Raw genomic sequence first — 9,755 nt, 5'->3', positions numbered from 1 at the left:
TAGTAACAAAGGAGTGAAGTCATTGCTATGACTATACCTGAACATGTGGTTCAAAAGCCTTTGGAAATGACTTGTAGGAAGAGTTTGAGATGGTTTGGACATGTCACCGAATGCTTAGAGCAGGAACATGTCACCCAGTTGCTTAGAGCTGGAACACCTTAGGCTATTCTGTAGGGGAGATTCTGGCCAGAGCCCAGGAGACCAGAGGTTGATAGAAAGCCTGATGGTAAAGATCAGGCTTGGGAGGTTTCTGCTGGGAAGAAGGATTGCATTGGTCTTTGAACCCCATATGATATATTATGGCTTGGCAGAAAGTTTGTCTGCATTTTGCTTATGCTCAGAGACTTTGCGTGAAACCGAGATTAAGGATGATGGACTGATTAATCTGGAAAAAGAAATTTCAAGGCAGTCTAACATTGAGGCAGTGGCATGGCTATTGTTGGGGGCTTTTAGTAAGATTTATGTTGTGAATTAAGAGCAAAGTGCCCATCAGAATGATTTAAAACATTGGGCATTTGGCCAGAAAGCTGTGGAATGTAAAGGTAAAGGTGATACCTCAATTGCTGGGAAGGAATATAGAAATAAAAAAGATGACCTGACAACATTCTAGGAAGCAGCAGGTCTCTATACTTTGCAGCCTCAAAACTGAAAAAAAAAAATAAATAAAAAGACTTTGCTCAGAGGATAAAGCTGAAGAGCATCATGTTCCAGAGTGGCAATGGAGGACACAGGAGGTTCTAAAATGCCAGCTGCAACAGATTCCAGGGTGGCAGCATCATAGAGAAGCTGTTCTTCACAATCAGGTTCACAGAGCTCAGTAATCCAGGCTCTGGATCATACAGTCCAGAGAGCAGGAAGCCTGGCTAAGTCTCCAGCTGGCAACAGACATCAGCAGCATCCACATAGCTCAGGCTTTAGGCAAGTGGAAAATGCATGAGTTCTGAGGTTAAGGCAGCTTCCACCCTGATTTCAGAAGGCTTGGGAGGCCAGTGGTGTGTCTTTGAGAGGGTAATTTGTAAAGCTATGAGTGTGAAGCTAAAGATGCAATACAGACCACAGATGTTAGGAAAAACCAGGAAAATGAATCATCCAAGGAGAGCTGAAAAGGTTGAGCAGTTTGGGATTAAGAGAGAAGCTATGGGAACTGAAACCCCTAGAAGTGTCATGGGGGTGGTATCTTTCAATCCTTTAAGAACTTTGGCTGAGTGTGGAACTCCAAGAATTAATGTTTGTTCTGCTGGATTTTGCACTTGCTTTGGTTCCAATGCTTTGTATTCCCCTAAGTGTAACTTTTGGAATGATAGTGTTTATCTTATATCATTGTATGTTGGAAGTATTTAACTTTATTCTCATTCATACAGGGGCTTACAACTAAGAGTTTACCTTAGATCTCAGAGGAGATTTGGGGCTTGGACTTTTTTGCAATGCTGAAACTCTTAGGACTTTGGCAGATCTTGGAGATGGACTAAATGTCTTTTGTGTAAAGGCTGTACGTGAGTCTTTGGAGGGTCAGGGGTGGGATGTTACAGTTTCTGTATTTATGACTCATCCATGGATGCAGTCACAGATGCAGTCATGGATGCAGCTGAGTGTAGCATTCAAGATTGATTTATTGCCTGGTGCTAGGATTGGTGGTGTATGTGCTGCACTTGCCCAGGTGTGGAGATGGCATACATTATAAGGGCTGGAAGAAGGTGTGTCTCTCATCTTTTTCTGTGTTCACTCTTTTTGTCTGTGGAGGCCATAGACAGCTCCCATCCATGCTATCCTGCCTTGGATCCAGCTGAGTGTGCACTGAAACCCCCAAAACTGTAAGAAAAGCCTACCCTTGCCTTGCTTTGGGTGTTAACAATGAGAGAAAAGTAACTAAGACAGTGTGGTATACATAAAAAATTAAAATATCTAATCAGACCACAGTTACTCAATAGTATACCTACTAACAGGGAAATTGACTTATAATAATTATAAATATTAAAATATCTGATTATACCACAAATTTTCAATAGTATACCTATCTATAGAGAAATTGATTTATAAGAATTGTCAGTATTATAAAGAAATTAGTTAAAGTTAAAGCATTTATTTAGGTATCTCATAAGTTTAAAGGAAGATTTTCTTACAAATACATCAGAAACACTGAATCATCCAGAAATACATACCTAAGCTACGCTCTAATGTCTGTCATATAGGCACTATGAGGTTATAAACGTTTGGTAAGTCACTAAATTCACAGTAATTTTTTACAAAGCAATAAATACAAACATATGGGAGGATTATATGTTTACATCTCTAAACACAATTGACTCTAATCAGTGGATATATTTAGTGTTATCTGAAGAAGAAAGACCTAAGTAATTAAAATTAAAGAAGTGATGTAAATACATGGAATGGAAATGAAATTCGAAACTACAAACAAGAATAGCTTCAAAGAATGTAGACTAATCTTTCTCTCATGTTGTTTCTATGATTTATATCCTTACAATTACAAAATAAAGCTTTTTTCACTAAATAAGTAGCTTGTAACAGAAGATGCAGTTTATGAGTGATATTTTTGAAGATCAAAAGAAAGCATTAAATTTCAGAAACCAAATAAGAGCAAAAATATATCTGTAGTAAAGTTTGCTTAGTAGGCTGAAGCAAATAAGAACAAATCTCAGACAAGAATTTTGGCCAATTCAATAATGTGGATTTAAATTAGGTCATTTATACATTTAAGTTTGTGCTTGATATTCGCAGGATGTTATGGACTGTTTCTTACCTAGAAGAAGGAGCAGCTCATCAGTTATACTCCAGAGGACTGGTTGGATGATAGGAAAACAATAGTGACCTGGATATTTCACTTACAAAAAATAATCAAGTAAAGAAAAGGGTCATTTGTTGTATTTTCATCTGTGGTGTGGTCTTGTTTCTAAACATGCTTTAAATGATCTTATTCATATCCCTTTGGGAAGACTTTTATTATGAACACTATTTTTTACTTTTTCAAATGGATACTGTAGCACAACCAAGAAGTAGAGTTAAAAGAGCTAACAGGCCCATTTGGTTGATTCATGCTTTTAACTAACTTCTGATCAGTAGACAAATATTTGAAATACCAAAGCAGGAAAAGGCCTTAGTTTTCTCAAAGGGATGGAAAAATATGGAGCACATAAAAATCCTCATTATGCTAGGATCACCCAGGTGGTTTTTTGGAGGGAAAGTATGAAAACAAATATGTATGATAATTTAAAAAAATGTTCCTCTTATGTCAGTAGCCATGTCCACTGTTGTTACCATAGCAATGACTGGGGCATCTGTATCAGCTATGAGGTGTTTCATAAGTGATTAAATATTTAAGAGTTAAAATGTTACAGTGATTTCCTACTTTTTCACTGTAAACATTTCAAACATTCAATTTCAATATGACTATCTTTTTAACTTGTGTTCAGTTCTTTCTCACAGCCCCACTACCATATAACTTTACTATGACTCATTATACTTTAATATAAATGTGCATTTGGTTGTTGTATAAATGTAATGATATATTAGCACATATTGTTTTACAAATTTTCTTCTCCTCAATTAATAATGCACCATGGATATGTTTTCCTATCAGTGGCCATAGATTCTGGATGCACAGGTGCCATTATTTTATTGTTATATGGAATGATTTTGCTTCTGATTACACTTTATGTACTTTTATCTACAATTACAGATTTGAGTCATAGATTTTTTTTATCAAAAATAAAAGGTAGTCACTTATTTAAAACACTTGCAAGTACTTTGCAAAACTATCTTGAGTAGTAAGAGTGCTGGGATGCACAAGTCAAATGCCAGATATTGCTCATGATAGTCTTTTTTGTGAGGATTATAAGTAATTTGAGAAAATGTTTGAGTACTAAAATGTTATATTGTATGTCTTGTATAAACATAACTCTGCAATAGAAATTCTTATTTTTCAAGGTGAATTTTGCAAAATCTTGCTGAACAGAAGGAAATATGATGATGAAATATCAAAAAGTTGATTCGATGGACATGGTTTAGCACAACTATACAAGCACCTGCTTGGCAAGCTGAAGGTCCTGAGTTTGATTTCCAGTACAAAAAAATAGCAGGTTGGAAAAGATATACCAAACATGATACTTTTGTCTTGACTTCTCAAGACATAAGCATTCTAATATTAAACACAGGACAAGTAAGATATTTGTCATTTTTCCTCTTAACAAAGTATTATATCATTATATTCTGTATTTGAGTAAACTAATTGCTTAAACTAAATCATTTGGCATAAAATGCTTTTATATTCCCTTAAGCTTACAATATTTTATTTACATCTTTCTTCAGAAACTATAAGTGTAAATGCAACCAGTAGAAGCAATCTTCTATTTTCATAATTTTATGGTTTTATTTCATTTTCTTTATCCAACCTCGTGTATTTTATAACTAATCGTAAATAATCGGCCTTAAGATGCCTTACATTTCTCTCTCTCTCTGTTTGTCTCTCTCTGTCTCTCTCTCTCTGTCTCTGTCCCTTTCTCTTTGTAACACACACAATGCATATCTTTATATAAATTATGAGGTTTAATAGAAGGTGATTCTTTATACAGTATAGAGAATAAATTGTATCATGGTATCATTATGCTTTCTTTTTCTTCTTCACTTGCTCCAGGGTTGGGCTCTAAATTGTTCTTCATTTTAAACCAATTGAGCTTAAATGAGTAAAGTATAGAACCAGAGACTATAGCATTACATCATTTAATTTAGCTTGTTTTAATGGCACATTAAACACATGCAGTTTAACATGACATTATATATGGAAAGTAAAAAATGAAATAGGAACTGTTTTGGCAAATACAATTGGACTTCTAATCATAGCTCTTTTTGCAAAGTTCACATTTCCATAACACTGTACCAAGGCAACTGTCAATGAAAACATCTAATAAGAACAATAAATTATTATTAATTTATCTCAGTTACTGAGATTAAAAATCAAAAAGTGCAAACTGTTCGTATAGTTTTAATTAAATTGATTATGCTGTTTAGCTTCCCCGCCTGGCCATCGGTCTGCAGAGGAGGAGCTGGGCAGATCTGGGGTGCCCTCACCGGCCTCTCTGCGTGTCTGGAGGACTCTGGAAATCTCCGCCCAGACTGTTGGAGTCCCCCCAGGCTTCCAGGTGCAGTGAAGGGGAGAGGTGGGTTTGAGGCTTCCACATCAGCCTCCCAATTCCGGTTACACTTGGAGAACTGCTGAGCTCCTGACGGGTGGGCGGGCCCACACTATCAGCCTAGCCTAGCCTGTTTAGCTGCCGCGCCTGGCCATCGGGCTGCAGAGGAGGAGCTGGGCAGATCTGGGGTGCCCTCACCGGCATCTCTGCATGTCTGGAGGACTCTGGAAATTTCCGCAGAGACTGTTGGAGTCCCCCCAGGCTTCCAGGTGCAGTGAAGGGGACAGGTGGGTTTGAGGCTTCCACATCAGCCTCCCCATTCTGGTTACACTTGGAGAATTGCTGAACTCCCGACAGGTGGGCCAGCCCACACTATAAGCTGAGCCCAGCCTGTTTTGCGGCCACGCCTAGCCATCAGTGTACAGAGGAGGAGCTGGGCGGATCTGGGGTGCCTGCATAGGCCTCTCCGTGTGTCTGGAGGACTGTGGATATTTCTGAAACCAGGGAGGGTCCACTGGTTCCTGAGGCACCGCGGCCTGTGGTGAGTACCCTAACCCGGCTGCGATTGAAGAACTGTGGAGCTTCCAAGGGGCAGGTGGGCGCACAGTGTCCCTGAGGCCCAGCTTGTCTGGAAGTGTGGAGTTCTGAGCAGGCAGAGGAGGGCCACTGGTTCTGTAGGCCCAATGGCTTGGGATAGCACGGTGCCAGAGTCTCAGTAGCTCCAAACATAGAAGGGGATTTTCAACAGATCCTGAGGAAGCTTTCAAATAACACTTGAAACACAGAAATATAGGAAAATGACAAAACGAAAGACCAAATTACAACCTCAAACCTCCAACCCATCTCAAGAAACCGTAGGAGCGATGTATATAGAAGAAAATATATCCCATCCACCTCATATATCAGACACAATAGCTACTGAAATTGACAAGCAACTCCAGGAAGCTTTAAAGAAATTCAAACTCAAAATAATCTCCCAGATAAAAGAAAAAATGATAAAAGAAATGAAAGAGATTCTAAATATATCTAAAGAAAACACAGATAAAAAATTGGAGGAAATAAAAAAAAAGATAGAATCCCTAGACGAGCAATATAAGAAACAAACAGAATACATAATGCAGATGCACAGAGATATACAGGAAATAAAAAACTCCACTGAAAGTTGTAAAAACCGCCTTAATGAAAGTGAAGATAGAATTTCAGACCTTGAAGACAGGATTGCAGCTAGTGAACAGGAAAGGAAAGATCTTTTGAAAATAACAAGGAATCAGGAAACAAGAATTCAACAATGGCAAGACGATGCAAAGAAGAATAACATAAGAATGATAGGGATTAATGAAAGAGAGGGAGACAACATGAAGGATGTCAGGAGGATATTTAGAGAAGTAATAGCTGAAAATTTCCCAAGCATGAGATCAGAAACTGACATCAGGATTAGTGAAGCATATAGAGCTCCAAACAGTCATAACCAAAATAAAACTACAACCAGACATATAATAATCACCATCCCAGAAATCCAACACAAGAATAGCTTATTAAAAGCTGTCAGAGAGAAAAGACAGATCACGTATAAAGGAAAACCTATCAGAATCACAGCAGATTTCTCAGCACAAACGATAAAGTCAAGAAGAGCATGGAGTGAAGTATTCCAGATCCTAAAGCAAAACGATTTCCAACCAAGACTGATATATCCTGCAAAACTATCATTAAAAATAGATGGTGCAATACGATACTTCCATGACAAAGAACAGCTGAAGAACTTCATGAACACCAAACCAACCCTGCAAAAAATATTGAAAGACAGTTTAGATACACAAAGGAAAAAACCACTAAGCAAAGCAAATAATTAAACAGAACAGAAAGATAAAGATGCAACAGCAGAGAGATAACATTCCTACAATTAACCAGCATTTAACAGTAATAACCATTAATGTAAATGGTCTCAATGCACCAATCAAAAGAAACAGACTAGCAGAATGGATCAAGAAACAAAATCCAACCATATGCTGTTTACAGGAAACCCATCTAACCCAGAAGGATACTCACAGACTGAAAGTCAAAGGATGGAAAACAATTCTTCATGCAGCAGGAATCCAAAAAAAGGCAGGAGTAGCCATTCTGTTTGCAGACAATGTGAACTTTAAACCAACAATGACCATAAAGGACAAAGAAGGTCATTACATACTCGTAAGGGGAAAACTCCAAGAGGAAGAGATAACTATCTTAAATATATACGCACCCAACTTCAGAGCACCCAGTTATATAAAACAACTATTAACAAAAATGAAAACTCAAATTATCAGTAGCACAATTGTAACAGGAATCCTTAATACGCCATTGACACCAAGGGACAGATCAACCAGACAGAAAATGAGCAAAGAAATAACAGAACTGAATCACACCTGTGAACAAATGGGTTTGATAGACATATACAGAATGTTCCACCCAACAATATCAGAATACACATTCTTCTCAGCAGTACATGGATCATTTTCTAAAATAGACCATATATTAGCTCACAGAACATATTTAAGCAAATGCAAAAGAGTTGAAATCATCCCTTGCATGTTATCGGATTATAGCGCTCTGAAATTAGAAATTAATGATAAAATATAGTGCAAAAATCCCGCAAACACATGGAAACTGAATAACACACTCTTGAATAATCAGTGGGTCACAGAAGAAATTAAAGAAGAAATTAAACAATACCTAAATGGAAATGCAGATACATCTTACCGGAATCTGTGGGATGCAATGAAAGCCGTCCTGAGAGGAAAATTTATTGCACTGAGTTCCCACATCAGGAAAACAGAACAAATACAAATAAATAACTTGATGCTACACCTCAAACAGCTAGAAAAAGAACAGCAAGTCAAGCCCAAAGCCAAAAGAAGATAGTAAATTATAAAAATCAGAGCAGAAATCAATGCAATAGAGACTAAGAAAACAATCCAAAGAATCAACAAATCAAAGAGTTGGTTCTTTGAAAGAATAAATAAAATCGATAAGCCCCTACCCAACCTTATTAAAAAAAGGGAAGAAAAAGCTCAAATTCATGCAATAAGAAATGAAAAAGGAGAAATCACTACAGATCCAATAGAAATACAGAGGATTATCAACACCTATTTCGAAAACCTCTACTCTCAAAAGTATGATAACACAGAAGAAATAGACAGATTCTTAGAAGCATATGAAGTACCAAAGCTAGATCAAGAGGTCATAAAACTGTTGAATAACCCAAACACTGCTAATGAAATTGAAAATGTAATTGTCCTTACCCACCAAGAAGAGCCCAGGCCCAGATGGATTCACTACAGAATTCTACAAGAAATATAAAGAAGACCTAATGCCGACACTCCTCAAACTATTCAATGAAATTGAAAGGGAAGCAATCCTTCCTAAGTCATTCCTGGAAGCAAATATTACTCTAGTACCAAAACCTGAGAAAGACCCAACTATAAAAGAGAACTATAGACCGATCTCCCTAATGAACACAGATGCAAAAATCCTCAATAAAATATTGGCAAATAGGATCCAGCAAATCATCAAGAAGATTATACACCATGACCAGGTGGGATTCATCCAAGGAATGCAAGGATGGTTCAACATACGCAAATCAATAAATGTAATCCACCATATCAATAAAGCCAAAAATAAGAACCACATGATCATTTCTATAGATGCAGAAAAAGCCTTCGATAAGGTCCAACACTTATTCATGATAAGAACTTTACAGAAAATTGGAATAAATGGTCTTTACCTCAATATAATAAAGGCCATTTATGACAAACCAACAGCCAGCATCATACTAAATGGCCAAAAATTGAAAGCCTTTACTTTAAAATCGGGTACAAGACAAGGATGTCCTTTATCACCACTCCTATTTAATATAGTACTGGAAGTACTAGCCAGAGCAATTAGGCAAGAAAGAGAAATAAAAGGGGTAAAGATAGGAAAAGAAGAAGTTAAATTATCATTGCTTTCAGATGACATGATACTCTACATAGAAGACCCCCTAAACTCCATTGAAATACTCTTAGATACAATAAATAAATTCAGTAATGTGGCTGGATACAAAATCAATACTCAGAAATCAATAGCATTCCTATACACGAACAACAAAATTACAGAGAGGGAAATAAGAGAAACTGGACTATTCACATTAGCAAGCAAAAAAATGAAATATTTAGGAATTACTCTTACGAAAGAAGTGAAAGACTTATACAGTGAAAATTATAATACACTGAAAAAGGAAATTGAAGATGATCTCAGAAAATGGAAAGACATCCCTTGCTCATGGATAGGAAGAACAAACATTGTGAAAATGGCCATTCTCCCAAAACTGTTATACAGATTCAATGCAATCCCAATAGAAATACCATCAACATACCTTATAGATCTAGAGAAATCACTCCTAAATTTCATCTGGAACCAGAAGAGACCTAGAATCGCAAAGGCAATTCTAAGCAGCAAAGACAAAGCAGGAGGCATCACAATCCCTGACTTGAAGTTATACTACAAAGCAACAGTAGTAAAATCAACATGGTATTGGAATCAAAACAGAGCCGAAGATCAGTGGAATAGATTAGAAGATACAACCACAACTACAAA

This window comes from Cavia porcellus, unplaced genomic scaffold (genome assembly GCF_034190915.1).
Source record: "Cavia porcellus strain 051 isolate PalLab524CR breed Dunkin Hartley unplaced genomic scaffold, mCavPor4.1 scaffold_3, whole genome shotgun sequence".
Classification (NCBI taxonomy): Eukaryota; Metazoa; Chordata; class Mammalia; order Rodentia; family Caviidae; genus Cavia; species Cavia porcellus.
The sequence above is the reverse complement of the archived record's forward strand: the minus strand, read 5'-3'. Positions refer to the sequence as shown.